Source organism: Triturus cristatus, chromosome 2_1 (assembly GCF_964204655.1).
Source record: "Triturus cristatus chromosome 2_1, aTriCri1.1, whole genome shotgun sequence".
NCBI classification, from domain to species: Eukaryota; Metazoa; Chordata; class Amphibia; order Caudata; family Salamandridae; genus Triturus; species Triturus cristatus.
The window spans coordinates 481200243-481217313 of record NC_140581.1 but is presented as its reverse complement, the minus strand read 5'-3'; positions in this window follow the sequence as shown (position 1 = coordinate 481217313).

Here is a 17071-nt window from a genome sequence, read left to right as displayed (position 1 = left end):
AGTGGCGTTGAGGAGCTGGTGATTGCTGCATTCGTCAGAAAGGCATCAGTTGATTAATTTCTCTAAGACCATGGCCAGGTATGGAAAGAGGCAAATGGGTTTGTAGTTGAAGAGAGTGGATGGGTCAGCAGATAATTTCTTTATTATTGACAGTGGCATGTTTCCAGGTGTTCTGGAATGGGGCTGAGTTAATGGACGTGTTGAGGATGGGCGTTAGTATATCGCTGATCGGTAAGTGTATTTTGGTGGGACTCCGAGTTGATGGTCTCCATGGTAGTGATGTTTACAATGGTTGTGATGGTTAACCACAAGTCCAGGGTTTGTTCTTTGGTTGTAATGGGAAGTTGAGCTGCGATGGTGTCAAGTTGAGAGTTGAAGTTACTATATATGGAGGTGATTTTGTTACAGAAAAATTCTGATAGCTTGAAGCCAAGGTCTGACGAGGGAGTGGTGTTGCTGGAGATGGCAGGAGGTGTGGTGAAATCTTTCATGATGAGGAAGATTTCCTTGCTGCTGTTTGTGCTGGTATCGATGTGGCCTACAAAAGCTGAGCACTTGGTTTTCCAGATGTTTTGGTAATACCTTCTTGGGGTTGATTTGAAGTTGTCTTTATCCGTGCTGTCTTGCCTTATCCATTTGCACTCCTGTTGCTTGCAGTGACATTTCATCAGCCTGAGTTCCTTTGTGTACCAGCTGGCCTGTGCCTTGGTTCTTGTCTTTGGGCTGTGTTTAAAGGGAGTCAGGGTGTTGCCACATGCAGTGATCCAGTTGTTGAGATTATTGATGGTTTTCAGCAAGTTCTTAGTGTGCTGGGGTCAGTGCACTGAGAGGGTTGTCTTCTGTGATGCTTTTCTAGCTGAAGCAGGCAGGTATGGTGGTTGTAGGTCTGTGGTGGTGCAGGATGGGTATGCTGAAACTGATGAGGGTATGGTTTTTTCCAGGTCATATTTTCTGGCTTGTCAATTGTGAAGTTGCAGATTGAGGAGAAAATAACGTCCAATAGGTGCCCAGTGTTGTGGGTGGGTTCAGTAACATGATGGGTGAGGCCAAGGTTTCTGAGTTATTCTAGAAATCTGTAGAGTTTGGATCGAGGAGGATGAAGGTGCTGGCTTTGCTGATGAAGTTACGACGAAGTCCATGATGTAGCTGGCAAAATTTGTCCTGGTGGTCTGTACATGAGGGTCAGCCTAGGGATAAGTTGGCTGTGATGCGTATTTTGAATTTGAGGTGTTCCATGTAGCTGGTGGGGGTGTTCCGGTAGTTAAGGCAGCTGATGGTGTTTTTGAGTATAATGGCCACTTGGCCTTCGGGCTTGTGCTGACGGTCTTGCCTGTGAATTTTGTAGCCAGTGGGGATGGCTGTAGCGATGTCAGGTGCAGAGGTTGAGTTTAGCCACGTTTCTGTGAGGAAGAGCAGGTCGAGAGTATGATCATGCAGGAGGTCCCATATCTCTGTGGCATGTTTGGTGAGGGAGCGGGTGTTGATGAGCATGCATGCAAGTGTGATGTGTTTTGTGGATGGTCTGTGCGATTGAGTGGGCTGCTGGGTACTGTTGGTACAGGAGTGGTAGACATAAGGTGTGGGAGAGTGCATTAGCACTTGCAAGAGGTACATGTTGTGTTGTGTGGTGTTGAAGCAGTGTGGCGAGCAGGGGCTTGGGTTGAGAGCACGTAACAGTGAGTAACGTGAGTTAAAAGTATCCTGGTGCTGGGCGAGGTCCAGGTGCAGATGGGCTTGCCTTTGGCATGACAGTTGCATACCCACTGCATGAATTTACTGCACGGCTTAGTTGTAGCCCCCCTTAATGGATCCGGGAAGGGGAAGGAGCTTACGGTCTGTAGGGCAGTGTGCAGTGTGCAGTTGGATGATGGGAAATGAAGTCCTCTTGTTTGGCTTCTTCTTTTAAAGATGGCTTTGGCGGGAAACCAGTGATATCACTTCTTGTGCAGATGGATGATGAGAAATGAAGTCCTTTTGCTTTGCTTCTTCTTTTAAAGATTGTTTTGGCAGAAAACCAGTTATGTCACTTCCTGTGCAGATAGATTTTGGGACATGCAGTGATATCACTTTCTGTGCAGATGGTGAATGGGAATTATATCTTCAAACTGTAATCTGCAACATAGGATGCATTATCTTATGTGCTTCTGTATAACACACAATTGTTTCATCAGAAAAGTAACGCCAACATTTCAGGGCAACACCATCAGAGTCAGGACACGAGCAACATTTAGCTTGTTCTTACGCAACCGCTGGCTGGTGAGTGATTTCACAAGATTATTTTGACCAAAATATGAATTTGAGTACATACACATCTCTTAGGTTGAAAGTTTCTAGTAGGAGCACTGCCTAGAGGTAATTTATGTTTTATTTCTATATTGGTGTCTGGGTCTGTAATAACTCATCATTAGCTCAGTCTCTGTCTCTGTTCAGTCCCTGGAAATCTTCTCACAAAAAGGTAAAAATGTCAAAACAGGAAATTCTGTATGCTCTTTGGAATTAAGCAAGTAGGCAAGATTGCACAATCAAACTTTCAATGTAATTAATTGGTTTTATTTATAATTAGTATGATTGGGAATATGTAAACCTTTGCAAGGTCACTGACGTAACTGAATGTATTTATTGCATTCTCCATTGTTTAGTCTTATTCTTAGGCTATATAATTTATGGTTTTCATATACATTTCTGGAAATTGTATTGTCCATTTATTTTAATGGAATCCTACAATAAAAATCAAATAATAATTGTGCCTTGAGGTACTACATGATAAAGGTATAATTCTTTAAAACTCACTTGCTTACTGTTTGACAAAAACACAACATTGGGCCCAATGCACGAAGAAAACTAATAAATATACACAAATACACATACTCCTAGAGTGTAGATTTAATAGGTCTGGCAATCTGTAAAACTCCCCAATAGTACATATAGAAAGATAGGCCAGTCACATCATTTTAGGCACTCACTTGAAAAAGTCATGTTATCTTGTGTGTGGGCTTTTAAAAAATTCTGAAAAAGTAACACTTCAGATTGGTGAAGGGATGCACCACTGTGCAGTAGGATATTTTTGTTTTTTTGTTTCTCCATGGGGAAAACTGTTTTTTCAGTGTGGAGTAACTCCTTCTCCTACACCCCAAGATGTTTGGGGTGTTTCGTTCCCCTTTCCACCATGCAAACGCCTTTGGTACATCCAGTGACCAGTGCACATTTACAGCCTTTTCCAGGGTTAGAAAGGGTCAGAGAGGAGTCTTAAAATGACCACAAACTAGCCTCTGTGTGTGTGTGTGTTCATAAACTTGGGGGCATATTATCAAGGACGGCGTTAAAATTATCACCGCTTTAGCGGCAAAAAACTGCTGCTAAAGCGGCGATAATGGGCTTGATAATATGTCGGTGAGAATTCCAATAGAAGCCCATGTTGACACCAGAACACGGGCTTCTATGGGAATTCTCTACGGCTTATTATCAAGCCCATTATCGCGGCTAAAGCGGCGATAATTTTAAGGCCGTTTCTTGGTAATATGCCCCATAAGAAGTAAAGTATCCTATGACCCACCCACTACCCACGCGTGTGTAATATTAGACAACCAAGATTTACTATTATGTGGGAGATAATAGATATATGCCAGCAAGCTCACTGTTTGTGGATGCCTTGAAGGTGTTCATCTAGCCATGTCCTTTATCTAAAAAGTGCTTTTACCACCACAAATGTCTTTGTGAATCGGGCCTAATGATTTTTTTTTTTCTCCGTATACTATGTCCATTAAAAAACTGTAATTTAAACCTGATCAATATTATCGACACAGAAATATCCCCATGGAAAGTACATCTCACAACATTTTTGTGCTTGCTTAATTAATCAAAGTAATAGTGTTAAATAGTGAACAGCAATTTTATTTGCCACGTTATTACGGTCATTTTACCTACTATGTACTCACTATAACTATCAGCTAAAAGCTAGTGGTAACAGCCAGTGGTAACAGCCAGTGCAAAACACGAAAAAGCACAAATTCTCTAAATAGGCACAGGTACTTGTTTATACACTTGTGCAAGGATAGCAAATGTATAGTTTAATACCTGCATGCTAGCCTGAAGTAATACCCACCTGCAGTTTAGTTTATCGTAGCACAGAAAGTACATGAGACTTGCTAAATAATCCTAGTTGTGTAAATAGGAAACGAGGTATGCAAAGAGAATCCCTAATTTCATATGTATCACATATGTTACATCACAGGACCTAGTCAGGGCAAACTGGACAAGTTCAACCCAACCCCACACTACCAGGATGCAGAGTAAACAATTGGGGGCATATCTATCAAGCATTTGCACTGGCTTTTCATCAAGTAGTGTGGCACAAGGCCGGCGCAAGCAGTGAGTCATATTTAAGAAACAACGCATCTGCACAAATGCATCATTTTTTAAGTATTGCGTGGTGCAAAAGCTGCACTGAATCCTACTTAGTCGTGCAGGAAATAATATATGCAACATAGGTGCTCCTTCACAAAATCCAACACAACCATAAAACAGTGGTATTTATAAGTGTAGCACTGTGTCACGCATCACTTACGGCAGAGCAAAGCTAGAAATGTGCCAGAATTGCTGCACATCTGCAACCCAGGTATGGGAAATGACACAGTGGCTGTAGAAAAAATTCCCCACCATCACAGAACATTTTGGCAAGCTCAACTAGCTAGGAGGAAGGAACGTATTTTCCTCCTACACATATTACTCAGAGATCTCAGGTTGGAGGAGGTCATACAGCTTTACAAGTTGAAGAGGGAGCCCATCATGCAATTTCTGGAGAAGATAGGGCTAAGTCTACAGGCAGCAACTACAAGGGCCGTGTCATTCCAGCACATGTCAAATTGATGGCTGTGCTACACAAGTTGGCATCAGGATCCTCCCAAACTACAGTGGCCAGATTAGCAGGCTTCTCACAGGTACCATTTCCTTCTTTTCTCCCATCTGTGTTGGATGTCATCATAAAAGTCACACTCCAGTACCTTCTCTTCCCACAAAACTACCCAACAACAACAGGGTACCATTGCTTGCACACATGTGCAATTTGTGCCCCCTGCAGCAATATCGCACCTGTACAGAAACCTCAAGCACAACTACTCTATCAGTGTGCAGGCAAAGTGAACCATCAGGGAATGTTCATCAAGGGAACTGGAAAAATTCCCAAGAATGACATGTGATGCATGCATCTTCTGCCACAGTACCATCAATGAGCAGTTTCAGACTGGCACATATGGGAATGGCCTACTCATTGGTAAGGAAAGCACAAATATACTTAATACTAACTATGACGTTGTAACGTATGACACAGTAGCAATCTCTTGTCTTCATGTCTGGTTTGGTTCTTGTGTTATGTGCACATAGTGGGAAGAACTTACTCCAACATGTACTCAATGATGTCCTATTTTGTCATTTCCTCACTAATACTGTAATGGAGAAAAATGGTGTCATCTCACACTCTGTGAGTGGACACAACCACATTTTATGCAATGTTGAACAAATCGAACCACAAATCATGTGGTCCACAATTAAATTCAATATGAGTAGAAAGGATATATCTTAGCTAAGTATGTGACGTGAGTATGTGCAATGGTGTTTCAAGTCAGGAGCACTAGTTAAAGTTCCACTAAAATAACGGTTATGGAACAAATCGTGTGTTCCTATGCATATGTGTCACACAAGGGAGCTACTCTGTAGGCTGACTAAAGTATCAGGAGCATACATGGCAAAACAACTCCAAATTCCATGTATGTCATGCACTGAAAGTGTAGTATCAAATCTTGTGCAAATGTCCACTCTATGTACACATATGATACCGAAAGTACAGAGTGCCCCTATGTTTCAGGCATTCCAACACTCTAGTTCCAAACATACGCATAGATAATAAGCCACATTGACAGACCTCATCAATGTGATAGATGAAGAGATTAGTGCCTCAATTTGCCTACATTTCCTGCACCTCAGTCCATCAATGGCAAACTCACACAGTCAATAGATAGACTGTGAAAGATGCCATGCACTACGAAATAACCTAGATGAAATACAATCAAGGGAAGGCATCACAGTGTACTTATGATCCAAATATGAACCCTCTCATGCTAAATAATGATGTCGGAATCACGGCATATAAGTACAGAATCACCTCAAGGCAAAATAACATACATACATGTGAATACAGAGAGTGCTGTGTACAAGTCTGTAATAGAAAGTAACTAATGTCTACATCATGTTGTCCCATATGAAAAAGGCCAACATTGCAATAACTATATATCAATCTAAGTTCAGTAAAACAACTTGCATGACAAAAAGCATTAGCTGATGAATTAATACATGAAATTTAAATATCCATGCCATACATGTTGAGAATTGATTATATGTACTAAGCAAATAGGCATGCTAAATTAAGCAAACAAATCAAAGGCCGTGCAAATGTCACGTAGGCAAGCAAAGACATCACATGTGATAAAAGGACAAATCTATGTGTGTGAATTTCAAGCATGTTGGCACTGTCACTAGCTATATATGGCAAAATGTATGCAATATAATCTGTTTGTAAGTTTGATACTTTACATGTACATTGAGTGCAAATCTCATACAGCTGTTAACATCATTCTAAAGTACTTATGGTACTAATCTACTGCCTAAATATAAAAGTCAGCCTGTTGATGTGTTATATGTTTCACACCATGGACATTATATGCAATGACACATATAAATAGAACATACATGTGTGAACCAATGGTCACCAGTATCTGTTAAAACTTAAAGAAATGTGTAGGGGTTTGCTTGCATACATAACACACGTAGTTAGTTATGTCACAATGTACCAAATCATTGACCGTTGGTATTTTCCATTTTTCAAGTGACCATGGATATGGTTTGCAGCCATAACTCATGACCCAATCCCAAAATCCACAGATGAAGTGCCAAAAAAAGTTCAACTTCACTCTGACTAAAACAAGGAATGTCGTTGAACAAATGTTTGGGGTCCTAAAGTCCTGGTTCCTCTGCCTGGATAAATCTGGGGGAAGACTACTGTACTCACCTCATATAGTCTGCAAGATCATACTAGCATATACAATGTTGCATAATATCTGTTTGCGAACTAATGTGCCATGGGACAATGAGGCAGAAATCCCACATGAACTGGAAGAGAAGGATGAAAATGATGCTGACATGCAGGCCGGCAGAAAAGGCGACCACATTTTGGCTAATTTTGTTTCTCAATAAAATGGAAATTATGTCATTAATGACAGAAACAATGTCAACATACCATCCAATAAATATTTGTTTTGAACTGATCCATTTTGTGGTGTATGTGTGAATGTCAAGGTACCCATATAGTCACTCACATCTTCTCAACTAGATGTAGGCCTCAACATGTATAATCTTGATTTCTGAGCTGTTGTTAAACATTGGGACGTATCTCCAACATAGAACAAATCAATGCAGCAAGTCAATGTGATTCAGTGCATGAAAGGGAGAGGGCAGAATTGACCCATATCTAGATACATATGGGCATCCTCCTTATCTTATGCAGAGCAGCACAGCAAGCTGCCTTGCTGTGTACAGCTGCATCAATGTGTGTGAAATGTGCCCTCAGTGTATGATGGATCACAAATCTCCCAATAAGTCGGTCTCTGAGGCAATCTTCAAATTGATGTGTGTTGTGTTACACATATATACCAGCATGCAGAGTAGCAGACTTTTGCTATTACAAATGTTGTAGCAGATGCCATCACATATCATGTGAGACATCTGTCATGGCCAAAAGCCTAATCTCAGGTGTAGATATTTAAATGACATTTGCAAAGATTGTATTCATGTATGCATGGGGATCCACAAAACAGGACACATCTAACACCTTTCCAGGGCTGCTTGTTGTGAGGTCTACATATACTCACAGAAATAGCAATGTGTGGCATTGATCAGAAAAGTTAGACATGGGAGATGTTTGCCAACCATCACATCACCCCAGAAAGAAAGAGATGAGTAATATGTGAAGCATGTATGCTAAAATGCAAACACAAATGGTTGTGGGCATACACAAATTTATAAAATATGGTTCAATGGTGGTGTTGGGTAGGAACTTTCCCCTGCATGGTAAGAGTTGTTTACCCCTGCCAAAGATCAGGTTGATCTGGAAGTTCGTGTGCGAGAAAATCATGTGCAGAACGCATGTGTCTGTGCTAGACATACAGAAAACATAGGTTGAATTGTGGAACCATGTGCACATGATTAATGTGTATGTGCTGGTAGTGTGTGTTCAAAGTTTAACAGTGACACACTCTAGTATAGTACAAAGGGACCTTAGTACTGAACATTGTGTGCAGACTCAGTGTGTGTGCTACATGTCAGTATGCTGGTGGTAGCATGATACATGTGAATTACAGTACTGGTCACAGAATGTGCTGTGACTGTAGACTGAGTGCCGAAGTACCTGCACTGCTACATGACATGGAAGACCTTGGGTTCCTTTGTGGGTAAGGTCATGCCTGCATGGGGAAAACATGAGGAGTAGAAGAATCCCACCAGACTAAGTTTGATAGTTCAGCAAAGCTACAAGCTCTGTGGGACATGCACTGGAGTATGGGAGAGCCAGCCTGTCTCTGTGATTCCCTAAGTGTTTGTTGAATCAGTGATACATCCCAAGGAAGGGGCATGAACACATCTCATGAAGAGAGAGATCTGTATGAGTGGGGAACCTAAAAGAGTGAGGCAGAGGGCCCAGGATCAACCTTTTAATACACATAAGACTGTGGCTGACATCCATGAGTTTACCCTGGTAACTCATATAAATGTTGTGGGAACAATCAGCTCTGGAGTCCTGCTGTTCCTCTGACTGGGTCATAAGGACTGCACATGCATCCCTTGAACTCTGCTTTACTTCAAGGGCAATCTGCCAGGCCTCCTGTTATGAAGTTTCAGGGACATAAAAGACTTCCAGCCACCCTGCTACAGCACCTCAACTCTGTCGTCTGTCAGTCTACCCAGCCAAGTTGTTCCACCCCTGTCCTGGAGGCATGGAAGAGGCCTAAGGTGTTTGCTCCAGCAGAAGCACATTCTTCTTCTGTAGAACTGGTGCATCGCCTCTACTCTAGTCGGAACTGGTGCACGGTCTCTGTTATGCGTCTTGAAGCCGGTGCATCGCCACCATTGCGTGGCCCTTAGCCTAGCTGCATATGTGCAACTGCACACTGCATCACGAAATGTACATTTGCGTAGCAATGTGTCAGAAAAATGGACACAAATGTTGAAAATGTGCTGGTTACACCCAGGAAATTATGCAATGGGTGTGGCAGGCTGCATACCAGGAAGTGTGAAAGTTACTTTCTTTTTCTGTTAGTGTCTGTTGGTTGGAGCTGGTTGTTGATGGAGTGGAGAGAGAGTTTTCAGGAGACTTTGTGGTGTAGTCTGTGTCTGGTCTGTCCCTGTTACCTATATATTGTTGCGAGGATTCTGCTCATGCACAAAACTATGCGCAGGAAACCAGGACCTCAGTGAATTGTGGTGTACCAAAAACTCCCTGCAGTGCCCAGAACCCCTATCCGACTAGCATCAGTGTCTCATTTATTCTCCGTACTACATCGAAGCTACCAATGATTCGACAACACAGAACAAGCGACTTAGGGTACTCTCAGGAATGGTGGGAATCAAGAACACTCTTTCGGCTTTATTCTCATACAAGTCCACAACGTGAGTAATCAGAGACACGGAAAAGTTTAAAATTTTTATTTTTATCTACGTGCTCTAAGATGCAGTATTTTGGCTAACATAAGCAGGCAAATGATTAGAAACAAAACAATCAGCATTGTTACAATTCCATAAAACACAAAGGGAAAAATCATATTATAATGATAGTGGAAACAGGTCCTATAGCACCTTGTGTACCACCCTCCCCTGGCTAGAAGCTAGTTTTATAATAATAGAAGGTCTCTAGGCTTGAATGGGGAACCCCATACCTCCAAGATCAGCTTAGGTGAATCACAGCACAGGATCAGCAACGCTCTCTGTGTCCGGAAAGGTTTTCTCCAAGTGCCAGCATCATGCATGCAATGCAATATTAAAAGCACTCGAGTTTTAGATATTTGCAGCTGTGTGCTTGTTGTGTCTAGAGCGTGGACCGATCTACCTGAATTTAACAGCATACATTGTTATTTGACCTTGAAGGCTTCTGCACACAGTGTTCAAACTAAGGTCGTGGTGTAAGTCTAGGGATGTGAAAAACAGACCATTCTAACGTGAAGAAAAAGCAAGGAAGCAGTTTTACTTATAATAACAGTTGCGTGTAGTATTGTGTGCAAAAGCGGCAAAGTGCCAAGATGGCGTTTAACGTCTAATGCTTATGCTAACATAGCAATGTGTGCAAGCAAAACCCTGTCTTCACTACAATATTGTGTACTTTTTTAGTCTTTTTGTTGTATTTAGTAATTGTATTTGCCTTTGTATTGTCGGGTGTTTATCCTTTTTGTGTTATTTGTAAGTTTGGCTTAGTTTGGGGTTTAAGGGTTGTTATTGGTTTGTTTAGAGTTTTAAGGAGGGTTAGAGCCACGCCTGGGAAGTGTAGATGCAAGAACTATGCCAAGGGAGAGGTTGATGCATTGATCTGGATGGTCATGCACTACCTGCCACAAATGGTGGCTTCAGTGGTAGGGTAAGGCAAGGTTACCCCCCAAAGGCTAGTAAGGACCGATAGGAGAGGATGCGATGGCACATGGCCCAAGTATTGAAAGAAGATCAGACTGTTTCCCAGCGGAAACACCATTGGGCAAATGTGCTAGCCCATGAGGAAGATGTGGTGGACCTGCTGGGTTTGGAGGTTGGAGGCCCGGTAAGTATTTATTAATGCACCATCAGCATGTAATAATGTTGCTATATCAGTCATGCTATAATTTAACTACAAAATGCAGCTGCAATGTGTGAATGCCTTGTGACATACAAAGCAAGAGAGAGTGAAACCAAGTGGCAGAAGTATCAAAGGGTCACACAAAGCAGCACACCTGGCAAAAATCTGTGTTGCTTTATATGGATCCAGCACCAATGGGGCCAAGTAATGCAAGCAGCCCCTTCCTCAATTGAGGGTCACTATTTACCAATAACATGCACTGGTGAATGTTTTGGCATGTCAATGTAATGGTATATATTGGAAATGGCCCTTTTTGCAGGGTTATCCCCAAACGTTTTGCTTCTTCCTCCTATTTTTTCCTGACTTATTTGTGTTGGTTTTAGGACTCTGGGCACTTTACCACTGCTAATCAGTGCTAAAGTGCATATGCTGTCTGTGTAATGAGTTATGGATTGGTGTTTCCATTATTGGATATTTGATTTACTTGTTAGTCCATAGTAAAGTGCACTGAGTGTGCCAAGGCCTGTAAATCAAAGGCTACTGGTGGGCCTGCAGCACTGATTGTGCCACCCACGTGAGTAGCCTTAAAAAGGTACCTCAGACCTGCCATTGCAGAGTCTGCCCGCAGTTTGTAACTGTCATGTTGACTTGGCCTGTGCACACACTGGCCAGTCCCTAACCTTCCCTTTTCTTACATGTCAGGCACCCGTAAGGTAGGCCCAAAGCACCCCTGTGGGCAGGGTGCAGTGTATGTGAAAGGTAGGACATGCCCTGGTGTGTGCGGCATGTCCTGGTAGTGAATTACAGCCCATTTTGGCTACTTGTCCCCCATAGTACAGAATGGGAAGTTTGTTTATAACATCTTATAAACATAACTGGCCCTGGGAACTAGGTGGGAAAATAAAATTTAGCATGCCTGAACTCAGAATATAACGATACATCTTTTAGTAAAGGTGATTTTTACATTCTGTGTTTAAAAATACCAATTCTAGGAAGTAGGGATTTTCTTGCTCAGTCATCCCGTGTGCCTCTGCTGGAATGTGGATTGCCTGTTTGGGTTTTGGACGGAAGATGGCTAGGAAGCAATGGTGGCTCCCGATAGTCTAGGTAGGTCAGGAAAGAGCTGAATAGACCTGGGGCGCGATGGGGGAAGGGGGAGGAGATTTCCTTTCACCTCAAAGGGCCTGGTCTGCCTCTGACAATACCGTCTCCACCCCCTGCCGGGAAAACACATCAGAGTCGGACAGAAGTGTCAAAAAAATAAATACCATAAAACCAGGAGCCTTAATCGTGATGCAACAAGTAAGTGTAATAAGTGCATGTTTGTAGCTCTGTGACATCTGTGTGTGATCCATGATAGTTGTAACAGTGTGACGTGTATGGAGATGTATTCATCACCTGGCAAGAAATGGCGTTCAGTGTGCCAACACAACAGCACATGTCCACAGATTATTTTGAATTGACGAGAAGGCATGTTAATGTGAATGCTGTGTCAAGATAGGTGTGTGTAAATATTCTTGTAGATCTACACTTAAAAGATAGGGGACTCATACCTGTTCCGGTACTTGTGTGTCAAATCTAAATCCAATTCGAAGAGACATTGAGGACAGTATCACCAGGATAGACATCACATTGCTATCATTTCACTACTGTTAGATGCCGGGAATGTGAAATCAACCCATTCAAAGGTACAATTGACATCTGAACATGTGTTTCCGCAGGGGTGTGAATAATTTGTATTAAGTCTGGACATTTCAACAGTATGAACACTTAACTGAGGTATGTCTGTTTTAATCCTGCCTCAGATTGTCCAAGTCATTCCTATGAGAAATGAAGTGACAGAGGACCAATTACACTGATGGCCTGTAGGCTACTGGGATGTAGGACCACTACTCTATTGATCCATGGTGTTGTGTGACTCATTACCTCTCAGTCTATCTGATGCAAATTGTGAGGGTAGATGCCCACATGGCAGGGTTCTTGTTCTGTGACTTAGCGGCTGTAAAGTGGATGTTGGATGGATAGGGTTAGTTAGTTTTTATAGATAATACTTTTACTAAATTAATAAATTGATCATTGCTCTCTAGTTGGATATTATTTATTTCTCATGAGTTAGTACTATTGTCGTAGGAGAGTACATGATGTACAAATTGTACTGAGCTCATTGTATCTATATGTTGCATTGTCAGATGCATCTGGACAACTGTAAGTCTTCCTCACATTTGAGTTATGTATGGAACCATTTCCATACTTAAGACACTGTAAGTGGGGCTCAGTATTTGATATTATACACAGAACGTTAAGAGCAACAGTGGTCCCATACATGTAGGATAGGTACAGTATCACAATTCTTACAATCAAAAATTGGAATTACGCGTGTATCCGATAGAAAAATAGAAACATTTATAATAATTGAATGAGAAGCACAAAATAATATACAAAAAATGTGAGTGAGCAGACCGTGCCGAGGTAAAAGGAAATCAGCCGATTTCCTTACCACAGGCCAGTGACTTAAAATGTAAGTTAAAAAGTCACAATCAAATTGACATCTCATACTCAACAGTTTGATACAAATTACAGTATAGTGTTAGAGACGTGTGTCACTTTTTAAGTCACTTGCCTCTGGTAAGGAAATCAGCAGATTTTCTTTTACCTTGTCACGGTCTGCTCACTCACCTTTACAAGACTATTGCTCAGCCTAACTTGGCACGCACATAACACATCACCTCAGAAAAATACTTGCCTCTCCATTCAGACACACCAGCAGTTCAAGATGCTCAGCCACACCTCCAAGGCCCTACACTACCAGGGACCCATCTAGCTGACAGACCATCTATGCTTCCAACAACCAATCATGAACCTCCGCTATGCATCACTTGCACTCACCCACACCACCCATATCCATATGATCAAGACAGGAGGTAGGGTGTTCTCATACATATCAGGCTACACCTGGAACAGCCTCCCCTAGCACATCATTTGCTGCGTCAAATATGGATTCGAACTAGAAACTGTACACCTGTCTTTTTGAGTGTTATTGCTTGCAGTGCATGCACCTACTCAGTAGCTGGAGACAATCTCAGGTGACACATGACCCTCTACAAAGCCACATTGACAGAAATTACATTACAGTACTCTTTTGGCTACCTAGCCACAACACAATCACAACTGCACTATGGTGCAAGAGGGCCTGCATTGGCACTAGCATATCTGCCAAGTTTCCAAGGTCCAAGCATGATGTGCTGCTCCAGTCCAGGTTTTCTACTTTGTATTCTGGAACTTGAAGTCCTGTTTTGTGAAGTATTGCAGTTGATACTGTCTGCTATGGATTGCCAAACGGACTCCTTCTGCCCTAATGGCAATTTTGAGGGGACAAATAGTAGATATTCATTTTTGTCACCTCACTCATTAAAATCTGATTCTCCTCCTCATTAAAGTTCGACTTCCTCTTTCTCATCTCCTGGGATGATGGCAAGTCTTCTGTGTTGTGTTTGTTACCCTCCTGGCTCCCTCAGGCTCCTTCCATGCTTCTCAGTATCGGAATATTGCTGTGTTGATTGAGTTGCATTTTCAAATGCTCCTGCACCGCAAAGCTCTCCTGCGTGACACAATACTGATTTGTAGCACGTAGAGGTGCTTTATGACAGGCAAATCAGATTTGTGTGGCTTAGGACATAGTTGTGTTGTGGCACCATGTGCAATTCCAGACACCATTGCATCGGAAATCGTAACGCATCTTTGGTCCTTGCGCCATGGTGCGCCGCCCCATAAATATGACACATCGATGGGGCAAGGAAATGTCGCAAAACAGCGCAGATTTTTCTGATGCGATGTTGTGTTGTGTCAGTGTTGATAAATAAGACCCTTGGGGTATGGAGGCATGGTTGAGTCATAACAGTCCATTCTGCACTGGAAGCAGGCTCCTAGTCGGCAACTCACTGAGAAAATGCCAGAGTGGAAGAATGGCCAATCCGGCCCTGGGTATGTTAAGCTATGTGTTATGCGATGATATGTTATGTTATGTTAAGTAGATTTGTATGGCGCAGCTTTTCACTTTTGAGGGTATCCAGACCTAGCAACTTACCCAAGTTTACATATTGAAGCGTCATTTGGAAAAGGCGGGGCCGGTATCGGCCCTGCCGCAGCTATGGCGCGGCGCCGACCCCCTCCCCTCCCCTCCCCTCGCCTGCTCGCCCGGCCCGGCACGTTCCACCGCGTCAGTATGACGCGGTGGGCACGCCGCTGCGGGGATTGGCTGGTGGGGGCGATCCCTCGGCCCGGAAGCGATTAAGGCGCTTCCGGGTCGAGGGGGGGCAGGGGGCGGGCCGGTTATAACTGGCCTGCCCCCAGTAATAATAATGAAAGGCCGGGGAGCGCGGGACTCGGACTCTTTGTCCCGCGCTCTCAGGCATACTGCACGCAACCTCTAGGAGGCTGCTAACTTTTGTTTGTTTTCTCTTACAGGTCTTCGTGTTTTCGGCGGTTGCGGATTCGTAGACGGACGAGGACGAAGCTAGGTGGCACGGAAACGTTTTTTCCCCTACGGCGGGTTTTCGAATGTTGGCGGCGACTGCGTGTGGGAGAAGCATCGGCGAGGCAGCGGCGCCGAGAGGCAATTTTAGCGGATCGTCGGCCAGGGAGCCCCGGGGGTTTTGGTGTACGGCGCGCGCACGCGCCAATCAGGTATTGAGGAGGAGGGGACTGGGGCATGTATTGTGAGTCACTGTGGCCTAACGGTTAAGGTCTGAGACTCTCACGCTAAGGATACCGGTGCAATTCCCATTGATTCTGTTCAGCTAGAGCGCTGGGGGTTTGGAAATTGTTAATTGTATAGTCAAATATTAGAGAAGGTCTGAGACTCTTATTGTCAAGGTTACCGGTTCAATTGCCCTTGATACTGTGTAAGCGACCATTTCTTATCTGTTCAGCTAGAGTGCAGGGACTTATAGACATAATAGAGAGTCACTGTGGCATAAGGGTTAAGGTCTGAGACTCTTATTCGCAAGCTTACAGGTTCAATTTCCATTAATTCTGTTCAGTTTGATCTCTTTTATTCGCAAGGTTACAGGTTCAATCTCCATTGATTTTGTGCAGTTTGATCTCTTTTAAGGTGTGCAACTCGTCCAGTGGGAATAACAGATAAGGTCTGGGGAGTCAGGGTTCTTGTCCCAGTGTGGCCAGCCAGCACCTTTGGTCTTGGGGGGGCAGTTTAAGTTATTCTCAACGTCAAACTGTGGTTTAATATTGAAACAAAGACTATGCTAACTTGATTTTCACCGTAGGAATACTGAGGGAGTGCGCATCACGCCAGACAAGGAGGTGTGACTGATGGCGCAGCGAGGGTACACAGGCAGGCCTGCACTTCACTGCTTCTGTGGGCCGCGGGGCTAAGAGTTCGCTCGCCTTACTGCCCAGGTTAGCTGGTGTGGTGCGGTCCCTGTTGCGTGGTGCTTGTGGCCAGTTTGTGTACTCCCAACGTAAGGTAAGGGCCTGTTGGGTCCCGGTAAAGTGACGAATAGCATTGTACTTGCAGGGTATTTATTGATCAGTGTGTGGGTTATCTGACATTTTGGGGCTTAGAAAAAACATGTCTGGTAAACGCGGGGCCAAGCGTTCCCGCATGGAGCATATGCTGTAGGCCATGATGCGCAGGATGGCGACAATGGGTAGTGCCCCCAAAGCCCAGGGGGGAATTAGAAGCACTCCCCAAGCGGGATAGAAGCAAGATGGGGAAGAATCAGGACCCAAAAACAGGGCAACCTTTAGAGACACCTGATGGGGGCGGTCCCTCCGGTCTTCTGGTTACACCAGAGAGCCCTATAGTAATTCCTGATATAACGCCAAATGTCCCAGTGACCCCTGTGCCAGTACCTGCACCAATTCCGGTGCCTCCAGCAGCCGACCCGGTGTTACCAAGTGTCATAACAGTGTTGCCCACATCATGCCCAAGTGTCCCGGTCATGAACCCTGTTGCCCCGGTCCCGGTTTTAGCGCCAGCAGGGGGTGGGCAAGTCCCGCTGGAATTAGCTTCACAGATAGCGGCAGTCCTTCCTTGGTTAGGAAAGGGGGGGATGTTACCACTGTCTGTGGGCCCAAAGAAGTAGGGGAGGACCCACTGGCAGAGGCACAACGAATGGTGGCAAGGATAAGGCCAGTCAACCCCAACCTGCGCTACAGGAGAGCGACAGTGGAAAAGAAAAGACGGCGGAG